Raw genomic sequence first — 23,668 nt, 5'->3', positions numbered from 1 at the left:
GGTGAGGGTCAGGGTTCCGGTAAGGGTTAGGGTTAGGGTTCGGGCTAGGGTTAGGGTTAGGGGACGGGGACTGTTTAGGGTCAAGGTGAGGGTACGACAACGCTTTAGGGGTAGTGGGCGTGTGAAGGCGCGGGTAAGTGTTAGCGTACGGGTTAGAATTAGGGGACGGGTGAGGGTCAGGCTTCGGGGAAGGGTTAAGGTTAGGGATCGGGCTAGGGTTAGGGTTAGGGGATGGGGACGGTTTAGGATCCAGGTGAGGGTACGACAATATTTTAGGGGGAGCGTGCGTGTGAGGGCGCGTGATAGTGTTAGCGTACGGGTTAGGATTAGGGAACGGGTGAGGGTCAGGCTCCGAGGAAGGGTTAGGGTTAGGGTTCGGGCTAGGGTTAGGGTTAGGGGACTGGGAAGGTTTAGGGTCCAGGTGAGGGTACGACAACGCTTAGGGGGAGCGTGCGTTTGAGGGCGCGGGTTAGTGTTTGCGTACGGGTTAGGATTAGGGGACGGGTGAGGGTCAGCCTCCGGGGAAGGGTTAGGTTTAGGGTTCAGGCTACGTTTAGGGTTAGGGGACGGGGACGGATTAGGGTCCAGGTGAGGGTACGACAATTCTTTAGGTTGAGCATGCGTCTGAGGGCGCGGGTTAGTGTTAACGTACGGGTTAGGATTAGGGAACAGGTGAGAGTCAGGCCTCGGGGAACGGTTAGGGTTAGGGTTCGGGCTAGGGTTAGTGTTAGGGGACGGGGACGATTTATGGTCAAGGTGAGTGTACGACAACGCTTTAGTGTGAGCGTGCGTGTGAGGGCGAGGGTTAGTGTTAGCGTACGGGTTAGGATTAGGGGACGGGTGAGTGTCAGGCTTCTGGGAAGGGTTAGGGTTAGGGTTCGGGCTAGGGTTAGGGTTAAGGGAAAGGGACGGTTTAGGGTCCAGGTGAGGGTACGACAACGCTTTAGGGTGAGCGTGATTGTGAGGGCGCGGGTTAGTGTTAGCGTACGGCTTAGGATTAGGGGACGGGTGAGTGTCAGGCTTCGGGTAAGGGTTAGGGTTAGGGTTCGGGCTAGGGTTAGGGTTAGGGGACTGCGACGGTTTAGGGTGCAGGTGAGGGTACGACAATGCTTTAGGAGTAGCGGGCGTGTGAGGGCGCGGGTTAGTGTTAGCGTACGTGATAGGATTAGGGGACGGGTGAGTGTCAGGCTTCGGGGAAGGGTTAGGGTTAGGGTTCGGGCTAGGGTTAGGGTTAGGGGACGGGGACGGTTTAGGGTCTAGATGAGGGTACGACAACACTTTAGGGTGAGCGTGAGTGTGAGGGCTCGGGTTAGTGTTAGCATACGGGTTAGGATTACGGGACGGATGAGGGTCAGGCTTCGGCGAAGTGTTAGTGTTAGGGTTCGGGCTATGGTTAGGGTTAGTGGACGGGGATGGTTTAGGGTCCATGTGAGGGTACGACAATAATTTAGGGGGAGCGTGCTTGTGAGGGCACGTGTTAGTGTTAGCATACGTGTTAGGATTAGGGGACGGGTGAGGGTCAGGCTTCGGGGAAGGGTTAGGGTTAGGGTTCGGGCTAGGTTTAGTGTTAGGGGACTGGGATGGTTTAGGGTCCAGGTCAGGGTACGACAACGCTATAGTGGGAGCGGTCGTGTGAGGGTGCGGGTTAGTGTTTGCGTACGGGTTAGGATTAGGTGACGGGTGAGTGTCAGGCTTCAAGAAGGGTTAGGGTTAGGGTTCGGGCTAGGGTTAGGTTTAGGGGACGGGGACGGTTTAGTGTCCAGGTGAGGGTACGACAACGCTTTAGGTTGAGCATGCGTCTGAGGGCGCGGGTTAGTGTTAGCGGACGGGTTAGGATTAGGGGACGGGTGAGGGTCAGGCTTCGGGAAAGGGTTAGGGTTAGGGTTCGGTCTAGGGTTAGTGTTAGGGGACGGGGACGATTTAGAGTCAAGGTGAGTGTACGACAACGCTTTAGGGTGAGCGTGCGTCTGAGGGCGTGGGTTAGTGTTAGCGTACGGGTTAGGATTAGGTGACGGGTGAGGGTCAGGCTTCGGGGAAGTGTTAGGGTTAGGGTTCGGGCTAGGGTTAGGATTAGCGGACGGGGACGGTTTAGGGTCCAGGTGAGGGTATGACAACGCTTTAGGGGGAGCGTGCGTTTGAGGGCGCATATTAGTGTTAGCGTACGGGTTAGGATTAGGGGACGGGTGAGTGTCAGGCTTCGGGGATGGGTTAGAGTTAGGGTTTGGGAAAGGTTTAGGATTAGGGGACGGGGATGGTTTAGGGTCAGGGTGAGGGTACGACAACGCTTTAGTGGGAGTTTGCGTGTGAGGGCGCGGTTTAGTGTTAGCGTCCGTGTTAGGATGAGGGGATGGATGAGGGTCAGGCTTCGTGGAAGGGTTAGGGTTAGGGTTCGGGCTAGGGTTAGGGTTAGGGGACGGGGTTTGTTTAGGGTCCAGGTAGGGTACGACAACGCTTTAGGGGTAGCGTGCGTGTGAGGGCGTGGGTTAGTGTTAGCGTACGGTTTAGGATTAGGGGACGGGTGAGGGTCAGGCTTCGGGGAAGGGTTAGGGTTAGGGTTCGGGCTAGGGTTAGTGTTAGGGGACGGGGACAGTTTAGGGTCCAGGTGAGGGTACGACAACTGTTTAGGGTGAGCGTGAGTGTGACGGCGTGGGTTCGTGTTAGCATACGGGTTAAGATTAGGGGACAGGTGGGAGTCAGGCTTCGGGGAAGGGTTAGGTTTAGGGTTCGGGCTAGGGTTAGGGTTAGGGGACGGGGACGGTTTTGGGTCCAGGTGAGGGTACGACAACGCTTAGGGTGAGTGTGCGTGTGAGGCCGCGGGTTAGTGTTAGCATACGTTTTAGGATTAGGGGACGGATGAGGGTCAGGTTTCGGGGAAGTGTTAGAGTTAGGGTTCGAGCTAGGGTTAGGGTTCGGGGACGGGGACGGTTTAGGGTCCAGGTGATTGTACGACAACGCTTTAGTAGGAGCGTGCGTGTGAGGGCGCGGGTTAGTGTTAGCGTACAGGTTAGGATTAGGGGACGGGTGAGGGTCAGGCTTCGGGGAAGGGTTAGGGTTAGGGTTCGGGCTAGGGTTAGTGGACGGGGACGGGGACGGTTTAGGGTCCAGGTGAGGGTACGACAATGCTTTAGGGGGAGCGAGCGTGTGAAAGCGTGGGTTAGTGTTAGCGCACGGGTTAGGATTATGTGACGGGTGAGGGTCAGGCTTCGGAGAAGTGTTAGGGTTTGCGTTAAGGTTAGGGTTAGGGTTAGGGGACGGGGATGGTTTAGCGTCCAGGTGATGGAACGACAACGCTTTAGGGGGAGCGTTCGTGTGAGGGCGCGGGTTAGTGTTAGCGTCCGGGTTAGGATTAGGTGACGGGTGAGGGTCAGGCTTCAGGGAAGGGTTAGGCTTAGGGTTCGGGCTATGGTTAGGGTTAGGGGAAGGGGACGGTTTAGGAACAGGTAAGGGTACGACAACGCTTTAGGGTGAGCGTGAGTGTGAGGGCGCGGGTTAGTGTTAGCGTACGGTTAGGATTAGAGGACGGGTGAGGGTCAGGCTTCGGCGAAGTGTTAGGGTTAGGGTTCGGGCTAGGGTTAGGGTTAGGTGATGGGGACGGTTTAGGATCCAGGTGAGGGTACGACAATATTTTAGGGGGAGCGTGCGTGTGAGGGCTCGTGATAGTGTTAGCGTACGGGTTAGGATTAGGGAACGGGTGAGGGTCAGGCTCCGAGGAAGGGTTAGGGTTAGGGTTCGGGCTAGGGTTAGGATTAGGGGACTGGGAAGGTTTAGGGTCCAGGTGAGGGTACGACAACGCTTTAGGGGGAGCGTGCGTTTGAGGGCGCGGGTTAGTGTTTGCGTACGGGTTAGGATTAGGAGACGGGTGAGGGTCAGGCTCCGGGTAAGGGTTAGGTTTAGGGTTCAGGCTAGGTTTAGGGTTAGGGGACGGGGACGGTTTAGGGTCCAGGTGAGGGTACGACAATGCTTTAGGTTGAGCATGCGTCTGAGGGCGCGGGTTAGTGTTAACGTACGGGTTTGGATTAGGGGACAGGTGAGGGTCAGGCTTCGGGGAAGGGTTAGGGTTACGTTTCGGGCTAGAGTTAGTGTTAGGGGACGGGGACGATTTAGGGTCAAGGTGAGTGTACGACAACGCTTTAGTGTGAGCGTGCGTGTGAGGGCGTGCATTAGTGTTAGCGTACGGGTTAGGATTAGGGGACGGGTGAGTGTCAGGCTTCGGGGAAGGTTTAGGGTTAGGGTTCGGGCTAGGGTTAGGGTTAAGGGAAAGGGACGGTTTAGGGTCCAGGTGAGGGTACGACAATGCTTTAGGGTGAGCGTGATTGTGAGGGAGCGGGTTAGTGTTAGCGTACGGCTTAGGATTAGGGCACGGGTGAGGGTCAGGCTTCGGGTAAGGGTTAGGGTTAGGGTTCGGGCTAGGGTTAGGGTTAGGGGACGGCGACGGTTTAGGGTCCAGGTGAGGGTACGACAACGCTTTAGGAGTAGCGGGCGTGTGAGGGCGCGGGTTAGTGTTAGCGTACGGGTTAGGATTAGGGGACGGGTGAGTGTCAGGCTTCGGGGAAGGGTTAGGGTTAGGGTTCGGGCTAGGGTTAGGATTAGGGGACTGGGAAGGTTTAGGGTCCAGGTGAGGGTACGACAACGCTTTAGGGGGAGCGTGCGTTTGAGGGCGCGGGTTAGTGTTTGCGTACGGGTTAGGATTAGGAGACGGGTGAGGGTCAGGCTCCGGGTAAGGGTTAGGTTTAGGGTTCAGGCTAGGTTTAGGGTTAGGGGACGGGGACGGTTTAGGGTCCAGGTGAGGGTACGACAATGCTTTAGGTTGAGCATGCGTCTGAGGGCGCGGGTTAGTGTTAACGTACGGGTTTGGATTAGGGGACAGGTGAGGGTCAGGCTTCGGGGAAGGGTTAGGGTTAGGTTTCGGGCTAGGGTTAGTGTTAGGGGACGGGGACGATTTAGGGTCAAGGTGAGTGTACGACAACGCTTTAGTGTGAGCGTGCGTGTGAGGGCGTGCATTAGTGTTAGCGTACGGGTTAGGATTAGGGGACGGGTGAGTGTCAGGCTTCGGGGAAGGTTTAGGGTTAGGGTTCGGGCTAGGGTTAGGGTTAAGGGAAAGGGACGGTTTAGGGTCCAGGTGAGGGTACGACAATGCTTTAGGGTGAGCGTGATTGTGAGGGAGCGGGTTAGTGTTAGCGTACGGCTTAGGATTAGGGGACGGGTGAGGGTCAGGCTTCGGGTAAGGGTTAGGGTTAGGGTTCGGGCTAGGGTTAGGGTTAGGGGACGGCGACGGTTTAGGGTCCAGGTGAGGGTACGACAACGCTTTAGGAGTAGCGGGCGTGTGAGGGCGCGGGTTAGTGTTAGCGTACGGGTTAGGATTAGGGGACGGGTGAGTGTCAGGCTTCGGGGAAGGGTTAGGGTTAGGGTTCGGGCTAGGGTTAGGGTTAGGGGACGGGGACGGTTTAGGGTCTAGATGAGGGTACGACAACACTTTAGGGTGAGCGTGAGTGTGAGGGCTCGGGTTAGTGTTAGCATATGGGTTAGGATTACGGGACGGATGAGGGTCAGGCTTCGGCGAAGTGTTAGTGTTAGGGTTCGGGCTAGGGTTAGGGTTAGAGGACGGGGATGGTTTAGGGTCCATGTGAGGGTACGACGACACTTTAGGGGGAGCGTGCTTGTGAGGGCACGTGTTAGTGTTAGCATACGTGTTAGGATTAGGGGACGGGTGAGGGTCAGGCTTCGGGGAAGGGTTAGTGTTAGGGTTCGGGATAGGTTTAGTGTTAGGGGACTGGGATGGTTTAGGGTCCAGGTCAGGGTACGACAACGCTATAGTGGGAGCGGTCGTGTGAGGGTGTGGTTTAGTGTTTGCGTACGGGTTAGGATTAGGTGACGGGTGAGGGTCAGGCTTCAAGAAGGGTTAGGGTTAGGGTTCGGGCTAGGGTTAGGTTTAGGGGACGGGGACGGTTTAGTGTCCAGGTGAGGCTACGACAACGCTTTAGGTTGAGCATGCGTCTGAGGGCGCGGGTTAGTGTTAGCGGACGGGTTAGGATTAGGGGACGGGTGAGGGTCAGGCTTCGGGGAAGAGTTAGGGTTAGGGTTAGGGCTAGGGTTAGGGTTAGAGGACGGGGACGGTTTAGGGTGCAGGTGAGGGTACCACCACGCTTTAGGGGGAGGGTGCGTGTGAGGGCGCAGGTCAGTGTTAGCGTACGGGTTAGGATTAGCGAACGGGTGAGTGTCAGGCCTCGGGGAAGTGTTAGGGTTAGGGTTCGGGGTAGGGTTAGTGTTAGGGGACGGGGACGGTTTAGGGTCCAGTTGAGGGTACGACAACACTTTAGGGGGAGCGTGCGTGTGAGGGCCTGGGTTAGTGTTAGTGTACGGGTTAGGATGAGGGGACGGGTGAGGGTCAGGCTTCGGGGAAGGTTTAGGGTTAGGGTTCGGGCTAGGGTTAGGGTTAGGGGACGGGGACAGTTTAGGGTCCAGGTGAGGGTACGACAATGCTTTAGGGGGAGCGAGCGTATGAAAGCGTGGGTTAGTGTTAGCGCACGGGTTAGGATTAGGTGACGGGAGAGGGTCAGGCTTCGGAGAAGGGTTAGCGTTAGCGTTAAGGCTAGGGTTAGGGTTAGGGGACGGGGACGGTTTAGCGTCCAGATGATGGAACGACAACGCTTTAGGGGGAGCATGCGTGTGAGGGCGTGGGTTAGTGTTAGCGTCCGGGTTAGGATTAGGGGACGGGTGAGGGTCAGGCTTCAGGGAAGTGTTAGGCTTAGGGTTCGGGCTATGGTTAGGGTTAGGGGAAGGGGACGGTTTTGGAACAGGTAAGGGTACGACAACGCTTTAGGGTGAGCGTGAGTGTGAGGGCGCGGGTTAGTGTTAGCGTACGGGTTAGGATTAGGGGACGGGTGGGGGTCAGGGTTCGGAGAAGTGTTAGGGTTAGGGTTCGGGCTAGGGTTAGGGTTAGGGGATGGGGACGGTTTAGGGTCCAGGTGAGTGTACGACAACGCTTTAGTGGGAGCGTGCGTGTGAGGGCGCGGTTTAGTGTTAGCGTCCGTGTTAGGATTAGGGGATGGATGAGGGTCAGGCTTCGTGGAAGGGTTACGGTTAGGGTTCGGGCTAGGGTTAGGGTTAGGGGACGGGGTCGGTTTAGGGTCCAGGTGAGGGTACGACAACGCTTTAGGGGGAGCGTGCGTGTGAGGGCGTGGGTTAGTATTAGCGTACGGGTTAGGATTAGGGGATGGGTGAGGATCAGGATTCGGGGAAGGTTTAGGTTTAGGGTTCGGGCTAGTGTTAGTGTTATGGGACGGGGACGGTTTAGGGTCCAGGTGACGGTACGACAACGCTTAAGGGGCAGCGTGCGTGTGAGGGCGCGGGTCTGTGTTAGCGTATGGTTTAGGATTAGGGCACGGGTCAGGGACAGGCTTCGGGGAAGGGTTAGGTTTAGGGTTTGGGCTAGGGTTAGGGTTAGGGGACGGGGACGGTTTAGGGTATAGATGAGGGTACGACAACACTTTAGGGTGAGCGTGAGTGTGAGGGCTCGGGTTAGTGTTAGCATATGGGTTAGGATTACGGGACGGATGAGGGTCAGGCTTCGGCGAAGTGTTAGTGTTAGGGTTCGGGCTAGGGTTAGGGTTAGAGGACGGGGATGGTTTAGGGTCCATGTGAGGGTACGACGACACTTTAGGGGGAGCGTGCTTGTGAGGGCACGTGTTAGTGTTAGCATACGTGTTAGGATTAGGGGACGGGTGAGGGTCAGGCTTCGGGGAAGGGTTAGGGTTAGGGTTCGGGATAGGTTTACTGTTAGGGGACTGGGATGGTTTAGGGTCCAGGTCAGGGTACGACAACGCTATAGTGGGAGCGGTCGTGTGAGGGTGCGCTTTAGTGTTTGCGAACGGCTTAGGATTAGGTGACGGGTGAGGGTCAGGCTTCAAGAAGGGTTAGAGTTAGGGTTCGGGCTAGGGTTATGTTTAGGGGACGGGGACGGTTTAGTGTCCAGGTGAGGCTACGACAACGCTTTAGGTTGAGCATGCGTCTGAGGGCGTGGGTTAGTGTTAGGGAACGGGTTAGGATTAGGGGACGGGTGAGGGTCAGGCTTCGGGAAAGGGTTAGGGTTAGGGTTCGGGCTAGGGTTAGTGTTAGGGGACGGGGACGATTTAGGGTCAAGATGAGTGTACGACAACGCTTTAGGGTGAGCATGCGTCTGAGGGCGTGGTTTAGTGTTAGCGTACGGGTTAGGATTAGGGGCCGGGTGAGGGTCAGGCTTCGGGGAAGTTTTAGGGTTAGGGTTCGGGCTAGGGTTAGGGTTAGGGGACGGGGACGGTTTAGGGTCCAGGTGAGGGTATGACAAAGCTTTAGGGGGAGCGTGCGTTTGAAGGGGCATATTAGTGTTAGCGTATGGGTTAGGATTAGGGACGGGTGAGTGTCAGGCTTCGGGGATGGGTTAGAGTTAGGGTTTGGGAAAGGTTTAGGGTTAGGGGACGGGGACGGTTTAGGGTCAGGGTGAGGGTACGACAACGCTTTAGTGGGAGCGTGCATGTGAGGGCGCGGTTTAGTGTTAGCGTCCGTGTTAGGATTAGGGGATGGATGAGGGTCAGGCTTCGTGGAAGGGTTAGGGTTAGGGTTCGGGCTAGGGTTAGGGTTAGGGGAAGGGGTCGGTTTAGGGTCCAGGTGAGGGTACGACAACGCTTTAGGGGGAGCGTGCGTGTGAGGGCGTGGGTTAGTATTAGTGTACGGGTTAGGATGAGGGGACGGGTGAGTGTCAGGCTTCGGGGAAGGGTTAGGGTTAGGGTTAGGGCTAGGGTTAGTGTTAGGGGATGGGGACGGTTTAGGGTCCAGGTGAGGGTACGACAACGCTCTTGGAGGAGCGTTTGAGTGAGGGCGCGGGTTAGTGTTAGCGTACAGGTTAGGAAAAGGGGACGGGTGAGGGTCAGGCTTCGGGGATGGGTTAGGGTTAGGGTTTGGGCTAGGGTTAGGGTTAGGGGATGGGGACGGTTTAGGGTCCAGGTGAGGGTACGACAACGCTTTAGGGGGAGCGTGCGTGTGAGGGCGCGGGTTAGTGTTATTGTCCGTATTAGGATTACGGGACGGGTGAGGGTCAGGCTTCGGAGAAGGGTTAGGGTTAGGGTTCGGGCTAGGGTTAGGGTTAGGGGACGGGGACGGTTTACGGTCCAGGTGAGGGTATGACAACGCTTTTGGGTGAGCGTGCGTTTGAGGGTGTGGGTTAGTATTAGCGTACGGTTTAGGATTAGGGGACGGTTGAGGGTCAGGCTTCGGGGAAGGGTTAGGGTTAGGGTTCGGGCTAGGGTTAGTGTTAGGGGACGGGGACGGTTTAGGGTCCAGGTGAGGGTACGACAATGCTTTATGGGGAGCGAGCGTGTGAAAGCGTGTGTTAGTGTTAGCGCAAGGGTTAGGATTATGTGACGGGTGAGGGTCAGGCTTCGGAGAAGTGTTAGGGTTAGCGTTAAGGCTAGGGTTAGGGTTAGGGGACTGGGACGTTTAGGGTCCAGGTTAGGGTACGACAACGCTTTAGGGGGAGCGTGCGTGCGAGGGCGCGGGCCAGTGTTAGCGTACGGGTTAGGATTAGGGGACGGGTGAGGGTCAGGCCTCGTTGAAGTGTTAGTGTTAGGGTTCGGGCTAGGGTTGGGTTAGGGGACGGGGAAGGTTTAGGGTCCAGTTGAGGGTACGAGAACACTTTAGGGGAAGCGTGCGTGTGAGGGCGTGGGTTAGTGTTAGTGTACGGATTAGGATGAGGGGACGGGTGAGAGTCAGTCTTCGGGGAAGGGTTAGGGTTAGGGTTCGGGCTAAGGTTAGGGTTAGGGGCCTGGGACGTTTAGGGTCCAGGTCAGGGTTCGACGACGCATTAGGGGGAGCGGGCGTGTGAGGGCGCGGGTTAGTGTTTGAGTATGGGTTAGGATTATGTGACGGGTGAGTGTCAGGCTTCTGGGAAGGGTTAGGGTTAGGGTTCGGGCTAGGGTTAGTGTTAGGGGACTGGGACGGTTTAGGGTCCAGGTGAGGGTACGACAACGCTTTAGGTTGAGCATGCGTCTGAGGGCGTGGGTTAGTGTTAGCGTACGGGTTAGGATTAGAGGACGGGTGAGGGTCAGGATTCGGGGAAGGGTTAGTGTTAGGTTTCGGGGTAGGGTTAGGGGTAGGGGACAGGGATGGTTTAGGGTACAGGTGAGGGTACCACAACGCTTTAGGGGGAGGGTGCGTGTGAGGGCGCAGGTCAGTGTTAGCGTACGGGTTAGGATTAGCGAACTGGTGAGTGTCAGGCCTCGGGGAAGTGTTAGGGTTAGGGTTCGGGGTATGGTTAGTGTTAGGGGACGGGGACGGTTTAGGGTCCAGTTGAGGGTACGACAACACTTTAGGGGGAGCGTGCGTGTGAGGGCCTGGGTTAGTGTTAGTGTACGGGTTAGGATGAGGGGACTGGTGAGGGTCAGGCTTCGGGGAAGGTTTAGGGTTAGGGTTCGGGCTAGGGTTAGGGTTAGGGGACGGGGACAGTTTAGGGTCCAGGTGAGGGTTCGGCAATGCTTTAGGGGGAGCGAGCGTGTGAAAGCGTCGGTTAGTGTTAGCGCACGGGTTAGGATTAGGTGACGGGTGAGGGTCAGGCTTCGGAGAAGGGTTAGTGTTAGGGTTCGGGCTAAGGTTAAGGTTAGGGCCCTGGGACGTTTAGGGTCCAGGTCAGGGTACGACAACGCATTAGGGGGAGCGGGCCTGTGAGGGCGCGGGTTAGTGTTTGCGTATGGGTTAGGATTAGGTGACGTGTGAGTGTCAGGCTTCTGGGAAGGGTTAGGGTTAGGGTTCGGGCTAGGGTTAGGGTTAGGGGACGGGGACGGTTTAGGGTCCAGGTGAGGGTACGACAACGCTTTAGGTAGAGCATGTGTCTGAGGGCGCAGGTTAGTGTTAGCGTACGGGTTAGGATTAGGGTACGGGTGAGGGTCAGGCTTCGGGGAAGTGTTAGGGTTAGGGTTCGGTCAAGGGTTAGGGGACGGGGACGGTATAGGGTTCAGGTGAGGGTACGACAACGCTTTAGGGGGAGCGTGCGTGTGAGGGCACGGGTTAGTGTTAGCGTACGGGTTAGGAATAGGGGATGGGTGATGGTCAGGCCTCGGGGAAGTGTTAGGGTTAGGTTCGGGCTAGGCTTTGGGTTAGGGGACGGGGATGGTTTAGGGTCCAGTTGAGGGTACGAAAACGCTTTAGGGGGAGCGTGCGTGTGAGGGCGTGGGTTAGTGTTAGCGTATGGGTTAGGATTAGGGGACGGGTGAGTGTCAGGCTTCGGGGAAGTGTTAGGGTTAGGGTTCGGGCTAGGGTTAGGGTTCGAGGACATGGACGGTTTAGGGTACAGGTGAGGGTACCACAACGCTTTAGGGGGAGCGTGCGTGTGAGGGCGCAGGTCAGTGTTAGCGTACGGGTTAGGATTAGCGAACTGGTGAGGGTCAGGCCTCGGGGAAGTGTTAGGGTTAGGGTTTGGGCTAGGGTTAGGGTTAGGGGACGGGGACGGTTTAGGGTCCAGTTGAGGGTACGACAAAACTTTAGGGGGAGCGTGCGTGTGAGGGCGCGGGTTAGTGTCAGTGTACGGGTTAGGATGAGGGGACGGGTGAGGGTCAGGCTTCGGGGAAGGTTTAGGGTTAGGGTTCGGGCTAGGGTTAGGGTTAGGGAACGGGGACAGTTTAGGGTCCAGGTGAGGGTACGACAATGCTTTAGGGGGAGCGAGCGTGTGAAAGCGTGGGTTAGTGTTAGCGCACGGGTTAGGATTAGGAGACGGGTGAGGGTCAAGCTTCGGGGAAGGGTTAGGGTTAGCCTTAAGGCTAGGGTTAGGGTTAGGGGACGGGGACGGTTTAGCGTCCAGATGATGGAACGACAACGCTTTAGGGGGAGCGTGCGTGTGAGGGCGTGGGTTAGTGTTAGCGTCCAGGTTAGGATTAGGGGACGGGTGAGGGTCAGGCTTCAGGGAAGTGTTAGGCTTAGGGTTCGGGCTATGGTTAGGGTTAGGGGAAGGGGACGGTTTAGGAACAGGTAAGGGTACGACAACGCTTTAGGGTGAGCGTGAGTGTGAGGGGGCGGGTTAGTGTTAGCGTACGGGTTAGGATTAGGGGACGGGTGGGGGTCAGGGTTCGGAGAAGTGTTAGGGTTAGGGTTCGGGCTAGGGTTAGGGTTAGGGGATGGGGACGGTTTAGGGTCCAGGTGAGTGTACGACAACGCTTTAGTGGGAGCGTGCGTGTGAGGGCGCGGTTTAGTGTTAGCGTCCGTGTTAGGATTAGGGGATGGATGAGGGTCAGGCTTCGTGGAAGGGTTACGGTTAGGGTTCGGGCTAGGGTTAGGGTTAGGGGACGGGGTCGGTTTAGGGTCCAGGTGAGGGTACGACAACGCTTTAGGGGGAGCGTGCGTGTGAGGGCGTGGGTTAGTATTAGCGTACGTGTTAGGATTAGGGGACGGGTGAGGATCAGGATTCGGGGAAGGGTTAGGTTTAGGGTTCGGGCTAGTGTTAGTGTTATGGGACGGGGACGGTTTAGGGTCCAGGTGACGGTACGACAACGCTTAAGGGGGAGCGTGCGTGTGAGGGCGCGGGTCTGTGTTAGCGTATGGTTTAGGATTAGGGCACGGGTCAGGGACAGGCTTCGGGGAAGGGTTAGGTTTAGGGTTCGGACTAGGGTTAGGGTTTGGGGACGGGGACGGTTTAGGGTCTAGATGAGGGTACGACAACACTTTAGGGTGAGCGTGAGTGTGAGGGCTCGGGTTAGTGTTAGCATATCGGTTAGGATTACGGGACGGATGAGGGTCAGGCTTTGGCGAAGTGTTAGTGTTAGTGTTCGGGCTAGGGTTAGGGTGAGAGGACGGGGATGGTTTAGGGTCCATGTGAGGGTACGACGACACTTTAGGGGGAGCGTGCTTGTGAGGGCACGTGTTAGTGTTAGCGTACGTGTTAGGATTAGGGGACGGGTGAGGGTCAGGCTTCGGGGAAGGGTTAGTGTTAGGGTTCGGGATAGGTTTAGTGTTAGGGGACTGGGATGGTTTAGGGTCCAGGTCAGGGTACGACAACGCTATAGTGGGAGCGGTCGTGTGAGGGTGCGCTTTAGTGTTTGCGTACGGGTTAGGATTAGGTGACGGGTGAGGGTCAGGCTTCAAGAAGGGTTAGGGTTAGGGTTCGGGCTAGGGTTAGGTTTAGGGGACGGGGACGGTTTAGTGTCCAGGTGAGGCTACGACAACGCTTTAGGTTGAGCATGCGTCTGAGGGCGCGGGTTAGTGTTAGCGGACGGGTTAGGATTAGGGGACGGGTGAGGGTCAGGCTTCGGGAAAGGGTTAGGGTTAGGGTTCGGGCTAGGGTTAGTGTTAGGGGACGGGGACGATTTAGGGTCAAGATGAGTGTACGACAACGCTTTAGGGTGAGCGTGCGTCTGAGGGCGTGGTTTAGTGTTAGCGTACGGGTTAGGATTAGGGGCCGGGTGAGGGTCAGGCTTCGGGGAAGTGTTAGGGTTAGGGTTCGGGCTAGGGTTAGGGTTAGGGGACGGGGACGGTTTAGGGTCCAGGTGAGGGTATGACAAAGCTTTAGGGGGAGCGTGCGTTTGAGGTCGCATATTAGTGTTAGCGTACGGGTTAGTATTAGGGACGGGTGAGTGTCAGGCTTCGGGGATGGGTTAGAGTTAGGGTTTGGGAAAGGTTTAGAGTTAGGGGACGGGGACGGTTTAGGGTCAGGGTGAGGGTACGACAACGCTTTAGTGGGAGCGTGCATGTGAGGGCGCGGTTTAGTGTTAGCGTCCGTGTTAGGATTAGGGGATGGATGAGGGTCAGGCTTCGTGGAAGGGTTAGGGTTAGGGTTCGGGCTAGGGTTAGGGTTAGGGGAAGGGGTCGGTTTATGGTCCAGGTGAGGGTACGAAAACGCTCTTGGGGGAGCGTTTGAGTGAGGGCGCGGGTTAGTGTTAGCGTACAGGTTAGGAAAAGGGGACGGGTGAGGGTCAGGCTTCGGGGATGGGTTAGGGTTAGGGTTTGGGCTAGGGTTAGGGTTAGGGGATGGGGACGGTTTAGGGTCCAGGTGAGGGTACGACAACGCTTTAGGGGGAGCGTGCCTGTGAGGGCGCGGGTTAGTGTTATTGTCCGTATTAGGATTAGGGGACGGGTGAGGGTCAGGCTTCGGAGAAGGGTTAGGGTTAGGGTTCGGGCTAGGGTTAGGGTTAGGGGACGGGGACGGTTTACGGTCCAGGTGAGGGTATGACAACGCTTTTGGGTGAGCGTGCGTTTGAGGGTGTGGGTTAGTATTAGCGTACGGTTTAGGATTAGGGGACGGTTGAGGGTCAGGCTTCGGGGAAGGGTTAGGGTTAGGGTTCGGGCTAGGGTTAGGTTTAGGGGACGGGGACGGTTTAGGGTCCAGGTGAGGGTACGACAATGCTTTAGGGGGAGCGAGCGTGTGAAAGCGTGTGTTAGTGTTAGCGCACGGGTTAGGATTATGTGACGGGTGAGGGTCAGGCTTCGGAGAAGTGTTAGGGTTAGCGTTAAGGCTAGGGTTAGGGTTAGGGGACTGGGACGTTTAGGGTCCAGGTGAGGGTACGACAACGCTTTAGGGGGAGCGTGCGTGTGAGGGCGCGGGCCAGTGTTAGCGTACGGGTTAGGATTAGGGCACGGGTGAGGATCAGGCCTCGTTGAAGTGTTAGTGTAAGGGTTCGGGCTAGGGTTGGGTTAGGGGACGGGGACGGTTTAGGGTCCTGTTGAGGGTACGAGAACACTTTAGGGGAAGCGTGCGTGTGAGGGCGTGGGTTAGTGTTAGTGTACGGATTAGGATGAGGGGACGGGTGAGAGTCAGTCTTCGGGGAAGGGTTAGGGTTAGGGTTCGGGCTAAGGTTAGGGTTAGGGGCCTGGGACGTTTAGGGTCCAGGTCAGGGTTCGACGACGCATTAGGGGGAGCAGGCGTGTGAGGGCGCGGGTTAGTGTTTGCGTATGGGTTAGGATTATGTGACGGGTGAGTGTCAGGCTTCTGGGAAGGGTTAGGGTTACGGTTCGGGCTAGGGTTAGGGTTAGGGGACTGGGACGGTTTAGGGTCCAGGTGAGGGTACGACAACGCTTTAGGTTGAGCATGCGTCTGAGGGCGTGGGTTAGTGTTAGCGTACGGGTTAGGATTAGGGGACGGGTGAGGGTCAGGTTTCGGGGAAGGGTTAGTGTTAGGTTTCGGGGTAGGGTTAGGGGTAGGGGACGGGGATGGTTTAGGGTACAGGTGAGGGTACCACAACGCTTTAGGGGGAGGGTGCGTGTGAGGGCGCAGGTCAGTGTTAGCGTACGGGTTAGGATTAGCGAACGGGTGAGTGTCAGGCCTCGGGGAAGTGTTAGGGTTAGGGTTCGGGCTAGGGTTAGGGTTAGGGGACGGGGACGGTTTAGGGTCCAGTTGAGGGTACGACAACACTTTAGGGGGAGCGTGCGTGTGAGGGCGCGGGTTAGTGTCAGTGTACGGGTTAGGATGAGGGGACGGGTGAGGGTCAGGCTTCGGGGAAGGTTTAGGGTTAGGGTTCGGGCTAGGGTTAGGGTTAGGGGACGGGGACAGTTTAGGGCCAAGGTGAGGGTACGACAATGCTTTCGGGGGAGCGAGCGTGTGAAAGCGTGGGTTAGTGTTAGCGCACGGGTTAGGATTAGGTGACGGGTGAGGGTCAGGCTTCGGAGAAGGGTTAGGGTTAGCGTTAAGGCTAGGGTTAGGGTTAGGGGACGGGGACGGTTTAGCGTCCAGATGATGGAACGACAACGCTTTAGGGGGAGCGTGCGTGTGAGGGCGCGGGTTAGTGTTAGCGTCCGGGTTAGGATTAGGGGACGGGTGAGGGTCAGGCTTCAGGGAAGTGTTAGGCTTAGGGTTCGGGCTATGGTTAGGGTTAGGGGAAGGGGACGGTTTAGGAACAGGTAAGGGTACGACAACGCTTTAGGGTGAGCGTGATTGTGAGGGCGCGGGTTAGTGTTAGCGTACGGGTTAGGATTAGGGGACGCGTGAGGGTAAGGCTTCGGGGAAGGGTTAGGGTTAGGGTTCGGGCTAGCGTTAGGGTTAGGGGACGGGGACGCTTTAGGGTCCAGGTCAGGGTACGACAACACTTTAGGGTGTGCGTGAGTGTGAGGGCGCGGGTTAGTGTTAGCGTACGGGTTAGGATTAGGGGACGGGTGAGGGTCAGGCTTCGGGGAAGGGTTAGGGTTAGGGTTCGGGCTAGGGTTAGGGTTAGGGAATGGGGACGGTTTAGGGTCCAGGTGAGGGTACGACAACGCTTTAAGGTGAGCGTGATTGTGAGGGCGCGGGTTAGTGTTAGCGTACGGGTTAGGATTAGGGGACGGGTGATGGTCAGGCCTCGGGGAAGAGTTAGGGTTAGGGTTCGGGCTAGGGTTAGGGTTAGGGGACGGGGACGATTTAGGGTCAAGGTGAGTGTAGGACAACGCTTTTGTGTGAGCATGCGTGTGAGGGCGCGGGTTAGTGTTTGCGTACGGGTTAGGATTATGGGACGGTTGAGGGTCAGGCTTCGGCGAAGTGTTAGTGTTAGGGTTCGGGCTAGGGTTAGGGTTAGAGGACGGGGACGGTTTAGGGTCCATGTGAGGGTACGACAACACTTTAGGGGGAGCGTGCGTGTGAGGGCGCGTGTTAGTGTTAGCGTACGGGTTAGGATTAGGGAACGGGTGAGTGTCAGGCTTCGGGGAAGGGTTACGGTTAGGGTTCGTGATAGGGTTAGGGTTAGGGGACTGGGACGGTTTAGGGTCCAGGTGAGGGTACGACAACGCTTTAGGGGGAGCGTGCGTGTGAGGGCGCGTATTAGTGTTAGCGTACGGGTTAGGATTAGGGGACGGGTGAGGGTGCGGCTTCGGGGATGGGTTAGGGTTAGGGTTCAGGCTAGAGTTAGGGATAGGGGACGGGGAAGGTTTAGGGTCCAGGTGAGGGTACGACAACGCTTGAGGGGGAGCGTGCATGTGAGGGCGCGGGTTAGTGTTAGCGTACGATGTAGGATTAGGGCATGGGTGAGGGTCAGGCTTCGGGGAAGGGTTAGTGTTAGGGTTCGGGAAAGGGTTAGGGTTAGGTGACGGGGACGGTTTAGGGTCCAAATGAGTGTACGACAATGCTTCATGGTGAGCGTGCGTGTGAGGGCGCGGGTTAGTGTTAGCGTACGGGTTAGGATTAGGGGACGGGTGAGGGTCAGACTTTGGGGAAGCGTTAGGGTTAGGGTTCGGGCTAGGGTTAGGGTTAGGGGACGGGGACGGTTTAGGGTCCATGTGAGCGTATGACAATGCTTTAAGCGGAGCGTGCATGTGAGGGCGCGGGTTAGTGTTAGCGTACGGGTTAGGATGAGGGGACGGGTGAGTGTCAGGCTTATGCGAAGGGTTAGGGTTAGGGTTCGGGCTAGAGTTAGTGTTAGGGAACGGGGACGGTTTAGGATCCAGGTGAGGGTACGACAACGTTTTAGGGTGAGCGTGTGTGTGAGGGCGCGTGTTGGTGTTAGCGTACGGGTTAGGATTAGGGGATGGGTGAGGGTCAGGCTCCGGGGAAGGGTTAGGTTTAGGGTTCGGGCTAGGTGTAGGGTTAGGAGACGGGGACGATTTAGGGTCCAGGTGAGGGTACGACAATGCTTTAGGTTGAGCATGCGTCTGAGGGCGCGGGTTAGTGTTAGCGTACGGGTTAGGATTAGGGGACAGGTGATGGTCAGGCTTCGGGGAAGGGTTAGGGTTAGGGTTCGGGCTAGGGTTAGTGTTAGGGGACTGGGACGATTTAGGGTCAAGGTGAGTGTACGACAACGCTTTAGGCTGAGCGTGCGTGTGAGGGCGAGGGTTAGTGTTAGCGTACGGGTTAGGATTAGGGGACGGGTGAGTGTCAGGCTTCGAGGAAGGTTTAGGGTTAGGGTTCGGGCTAAGGTTAGGATCAGGGGAAGGGGACGGTTTAGGAACAGGTAAGGGTACGACAACGCTTTAGGGTGAGCGTGAGTGTGAGGGCGCGGGTTAGTGTTAGCGTACGGGTTAGGATTAGGGGACGGGTGAGGGTCAGGCTTCGGCGAAGTGTTAGGGTTAGTGTTCGGTCTACGGTTAGGGTTAGGGGATGGGGACAGTTTAGGATCCAGGTGAGGGTACGAGAATGTTTTAGGGGGAGCGTGCGTGTGAGGGCGCGTGTTAGTGTTAGCGTACGGGTTAGGATTAGGGAACGGGTGAGGGTCAGTCTCCGAGGAAGGGTTAGGTTTAGGGTTCGGGCTAGGGTTAGGGTTAAGGGACTGGGAAGGTTTAGGGTCCAGGTGAGGGTACGACAACGCTTTAGGAGGAGCGTGCGTTTGAGGGCGCAGGTTAGTGTTTGCGTACGGGTTAGGATTAGGGGACGGGTGAGGGTCAGGCTCCGGGGAAGGGTTAGGTTTAGGGTTCAGCCTAGGTTTAGGGTTAGGGGACGGGGACGGTTTAGGGTCCAGGTGAGGGTACGACAATGCTTTAGGTTGAGCATGCGTCTGAGGGCGCGGGTTAGTGTTAGCGTATGCGTTAGGATTAGGGGACAGGTGAGGGTCAGGCTTCGGGGAAGGGTTAGGGTTAGGGTTCGGGCTAGGGTTAGTGTTAGGGGACGGGGACGATTTAGGGTCAATGTGAGTGTACGACAACGCTTTATTGTGAGCGTGCGTGTGATGGCGCGGGTTAGTGTTAGCGTACGGATTAGGATTATGGGACGGGTGAGTGTCAGGCTTCAGGGAAGGTTTAGGGTTAGGGTTTGGGCTAGGGTTAGGGTTAAGGGAAAAGGACAGTTTAGGGTCCAGGTGAGGGTACGACAACGCTTTAGGGTGAACGTGATTGTGAGGGCGCGAGTTAGTGTTAGCGTACGTGTTAAGATTAGGGGACGGGTGAGGGTCAGGCTTCGGGGAAGGGTTAGGTTTAGGGTTCGGGCTAGGGTTAGGGTTAGGGGACTGGGATGGTTTAGGGTCCAGTTCAGGGTACGACAACGCTTTAGGGGGAGCGGTTGTGTGAGGGCGCGGGTTAGTGTTTGCGTACGGGTTAGGATTAGGTGATGGGTGAGGGTCAGACTTCAAGGAAGGGTTAGGGTTACGGTTCGGGCTAGGGTTAGGGTTAGGGGACGGGGACGGTTTAGGGTCCAGGTGAGGGTACGACAACGCTTTAGGTTGAGCATGCGTCTGAGGGCGCGGGTTAGTGTTAGCGTACGAGTTAGGATTAGGGGACGGGTGAGGGTCAGGCTTCGAGGAAGTGTTAGGGTTAGGGTTCTGGCTAGGGTTAGGGTTAGGTGACGGGGACGATTTAGGGTCAAGGTGAGTGTACGACAATTCTTTAGGGTGAGCGTGCGTGTGAGGGCACGGGTTAGTGTTAGCGTACGGTTTAGGATTAGGGGACGGGTGAAGGTCAGGCTTCGAGGAAGTGTTAGGGTTAGGGTTCTGGCTGGGGTTAGGGTTAGGGGACGGGGACGATTTAGAGTCCAGGTGAGGGTACGACAACGCTTTAGGTTGAGCATGCGTCTGAGGGCGCTGGTTAGTGTTAGCGTACGGGTTAGGATAAGGGGACGGGTGAGTGTCAGGCTTCGGGGAAGGTTTAGGGTTAGGGTTCGTGCTAGGGATAGGGTTAGGGGAAAGGGACGGTTTAGGGTCCAGGTGAGGGTACGACAACGCTTTAGGGTGAGCGTGATTGTGAGGGTGTGGGTTAGTGTTAGCGTACGGGTTAGGATTAGGGGACAGGTGAGTGTCAGGCTTCGGGGAAGGGTTAGGGTTAGGGTTCGGGCTAGGTTTAGTGTTAGGGGACGGGGACGATTTAGGGTCAAGGTGAGTGTACGACAACGCTTTATTGTGAGCGTGCGTGTGAGGGCGCGGGTTAGTGTTAGCGTACGAGTTAGGATAAGGGGAAGGGTGAGTGTCAGGCTTCGGGGAAGGTTTAGGGTTAGGGTTCGGGCTATGGTTAGGGTTAGGGGAAAGGGACGGTTTAGGGTCCAGGTGAGGGTATGACAACGCTTTAGGGTGAGCGTGACTGTGAGGGCGCGGGTTAGTGTTAGCGTACAGCTTAGGATTAGGGGAAGGGTGAGGGTCAGGGTTCCGGTAAGGGTTAGGGTTAGGTTCGGGCTAGGGTTAGGGTTAGGGGACGGGGATGGTTTAGGGTCAAGGTGAGGGTACGACAACGCTTTAGGGGTAGTGGGCGTGTGAGGGCGCGAGTAAGTTTTAGCGTACGGGTTAGGATTAGGGGACGGGTGAGGGTCAGGCTTCGAGGAAGGGTTAGGCTTAGGGTTCGGGCTAGAGTTAGTGTTAGGGGACAGGGACGGTTTAGGATCCAGGTGAGGGTACGACAATGGTTTAGGGGGAGCGTGCGTGTGAGCGCGCGTGTTAGTGTTAGCGTACGGGTCAGAATTAGGGAACGGGTGAGGGTCAGGCTCCGAGGAAGTGTTAGGGTTAGGGTTTGGGCTAGGGTTAGGGTAAGGGGACTGGGAAGGTTTAGGGTCCAGGTGAGGGTACGACAACGCTTTAGGGGGAGCGTGCGTTTGAGGGGGCGGGTTAGTGTGAGCGTATGGGTTAGGATTAGGGGACAGGCGAGGGTCAGGCTTCGGGGAAGGATTAGGATTAGGGTTCGGGCTAGGGTTAGTGTTAGGGTACGGGGATGATTTAGGGTCAAGGTGAGTGTATGACAACACTTTAGTGTGAGTGTGCGTGTGAGGGCGCGGGTTAGTGTTAGCGTACGGGTTAGAATTAGGGGAAGGGTGAGTGTCAGGCTTCGGGGAAGGTTTAGGGTTAGGGTTCGGGCTAGGGTTATGGTTAAGGGAAAGGGACGATTTAGGGTCCAGGTGAGGGTACGACAACGCTTTAGGGTGAGCGTGATTGTGAGGGCGCGGGTTAGTGTTAGCGTACGGCTTAGGATTAGGGGACGGGTGAGGGTCAGGCTTCGGGGAAAGTTTAGGGTTAGGGTTCAGGCTAGGTTTAGTGTTAGGGGACTGGGATGGTTCTGGTCGAGGTCAGGGTACGACAACGCTTTAGTGGGAGCGGTCGTGTGAGGGTGCAGGTTAGTGTTTGCGTACGGGTTAGGATTAGGTGACGGGTGAGGGTCAGGCTTAGGGGAAGGGTTAGGGTTAGGGTTCTGGCTAGGGTTAGGGTTAGGGGACGGGGACGGTTTAGGGTCCAGGTGAGGGTACGACAACGCTTTAGGTTCAGCATGCGTCCGAGGGTGCGGGTTAGTGTTACCGTACGGGTTAGGATTAGGGGACGGGTGAGGGTTAGGCTTCGGGGAAGGGTTAGGGTTAGGGTTCGGGATAGGGTTAGGGGACGGGGACGGTATAGGGTCCAGGTGAGGGTACGACAACGCTTTAGGGGGAGCGTGCGTGTGAGGGCGCGGGTTAGTGTTAGCGTACGGGTTAGGATTAGGGGACGGGTGATGGTCAGGCCTCGGGGAAGGGTTAGGGTTAGGGTTCGGGCTAGGGTTAGGGTTAGGGGACGGGGACGGTTTCGGGTCCAGGTGAGGGTACGACAACGCGTTAGGTTGAGCATGCGTCTCAGGGCGCGGGTTAGTGTTAGCGTACGGGTTAGGATTAGGGGACGGGTGACGGTCAGGCTTCGGGGAAGTGTTAGGGTTAGGGTTCTGGCTAGGGTTAGGGTTAGGTGACGGGGACGATTTAGGGTCAAGGTGAGTGTACGACAACGCTTTAGGGTGAGCGTGCGTCTGAGGGCACGGATTAGTGTTAGAGTACTGGTTAGGATTAGGGGACGGGTGAGGGTCAGGCTTCGGGGAAGGGTTAGGGTTAGGGTTCGGACTAGGGTTAGGGTTAGGGGACGGGGACGGTTTAGGGTCCAGGTGAGGGTACGACAATGCTTTAGGTTAAGCATGCGTGTGAGGGCGCGGGTTAGTGTTAGCGTACGGGTTATTATTAGTGGACGGGTGAGGGTCAGGCTTCGGGGAAGGGTTAGGGTTAGGGTTCGTGCTAGGTTTAGGGTTAGGGGACGGGGACGGTTTAGGGTCTAGATGAGGGTACGACAACACTTTAGGGTGAGTGTGAGTATGAGGGCGCGGGTTAGTGTTAGTGTACGGGTTAGGATTACGGGACGGGTGAGGGTCAGGCTTCGGCGAAGTGTTAGTGTTAGGGTTCGGGCAAGGGTTAGGGTTAGAGGACGGGGATGGTTTAGGGTCCATGTGAGGGTACGACAACGCTTTAGGGGGAGCGTGCGTGTGAGGGCACGTGTTAGTGTTAGCGTACGTGTTAAGATTAGGGGACGGGTGAGGGTCAGGCTTCGGGGAATGGTTAGGGTTAGGTTTCGGGCTAGGGTTAGGGTTAGGGGACTGGGATGGTTTAGGGTCCAGGTCAGGGTACGACAACGCTTTAGGGGGAGCGGTTGTGTGAGGGCGCGGGTTAGTGTTTGCGTACGGATTAGGATTAGGTGATGGGTGAGGGTCAGACTTCAAGGAAGGGTTAGGGTTACGGTTCGGGCTAGGGTTAGGGTTAGGGGACGGGGACGGTTTAGGGTCCAGGTGAGGGTACGACAACGCTTTAGGTTGAGCATGCGTCTGAGGGCGCGGGTTAGTGTTAGCGTACGGGTTAGGATTAGGGGACGGGTGAGGGTCAGGCTTCGAGGAAGTGTTAGGGTTAGGGTTCTGGCTAGGGTTAGGGTTAGGTGACGGGGACGATTTAGGGTCAAGGTGAGTGTACGACAATGCTTTAGGGTGAGCGTGCGTGTGAGGTCATGGGTTAGTGTTAGCGTACGGTTTAGGATTAGGGGACGGGTGAAGGTCAGGCTTCGAGGAAGTGTTAGGGTTAGGGTTCTGGCTGGGGTTAGGGTTAGGGGACGGGGACGGTTTAGGGTCCAGGTGAGGGTACGACAACGCTTTAGGGTGAGCGTGATTGTGAGGGTGTGGGTTAGTGTTAGCGTACGGGTTAGGATTAGGGGACGGGTGAGTGTCAGGCTTCGGGGAAGGGTTAGGGTTAGGGTTCGGGCTAGGGTTAGGGTTAGGGGACGGGGACCGTTTAGGGTCCAGGTGATTGTTCGACAACGCTTTAGTAGGAGCGTGCGTGTGAGGGCGCGGGTTAGTGTTAGCGTACAGGTTAGGATTAGGGGACGGGTGAGGGTCAGGCTTCGGGGAAGGGTTAAGGTTAGGGTTTGGGCTAGGGTTAGTGTTAGGGGACGGGGACGATTTAGGGTCAAGGTTAGTGTACGACAACGCTTCAGGGTGAGCGTGCGTGTGAGGGCGTGGGTTAGTGTTAGCGTACGGGTTAGGATTAGGGGACGGGTTAGTGTCAGGCTTCGGGGACGGTTTAGGGTTAGCGTTCGGGCTAGGGTTAGGGTTAGGGGAAAGGGACGGTTTAGGGTCCAGGTGAGGGTATGACAACGCTTTAAGGTACGCGTGATTGTGAGTCCGCGGGTTAGTGTTAGCGTACGGCTTAGGATTAGGGGACGGGTGAGGGTCAGGGTTCGTGTAAGGGTTAGGGTTAGGGTTCGGGCTAGGGTTAGGGTTAGGGGACGGGGACGGTTTAGGGTCACGGTGACGGTACGACAACGCTTTAGGGGTAGCGGGCGTGTGAGGGCGCGGGTTAGTGTTAGCGTACGGGTTAGGATTAGGGGACGGGTGAGGGTCAGGCTTCGGGGAAGGGTTAGGGTTAGGGTTCGGGCTAGGGTTAGGGTTAGGGGACGGGGACAGTTTAGGGTCCAGGTGAGGTTATGACAACGCTTTAGGGGGAGCGAGCGTGTGAAAGCGTGGGTTAGTGTTAGCGTACGGGTTAGGATTAGGGGACGGGTGATGGTCAGGCTTC

This window comes from Pseudorca crassidens, chromosome 2 (assembly GCF_039906515.1).
Source record: "Pseudorca crassidens isolate mPseCra1 chromosome 2, mPseCra1.hap1, whole genome shotgun sequence".
Taxonomy (NCBI): Eukaryota; Metazoa; Chordata; class Mammalia; order Artiodactyla; family Delphinidae; genus Pseudorca; species Pseudorca crassidens.
Note: the sequence above shows the minus strand (reverse complement) of the source record.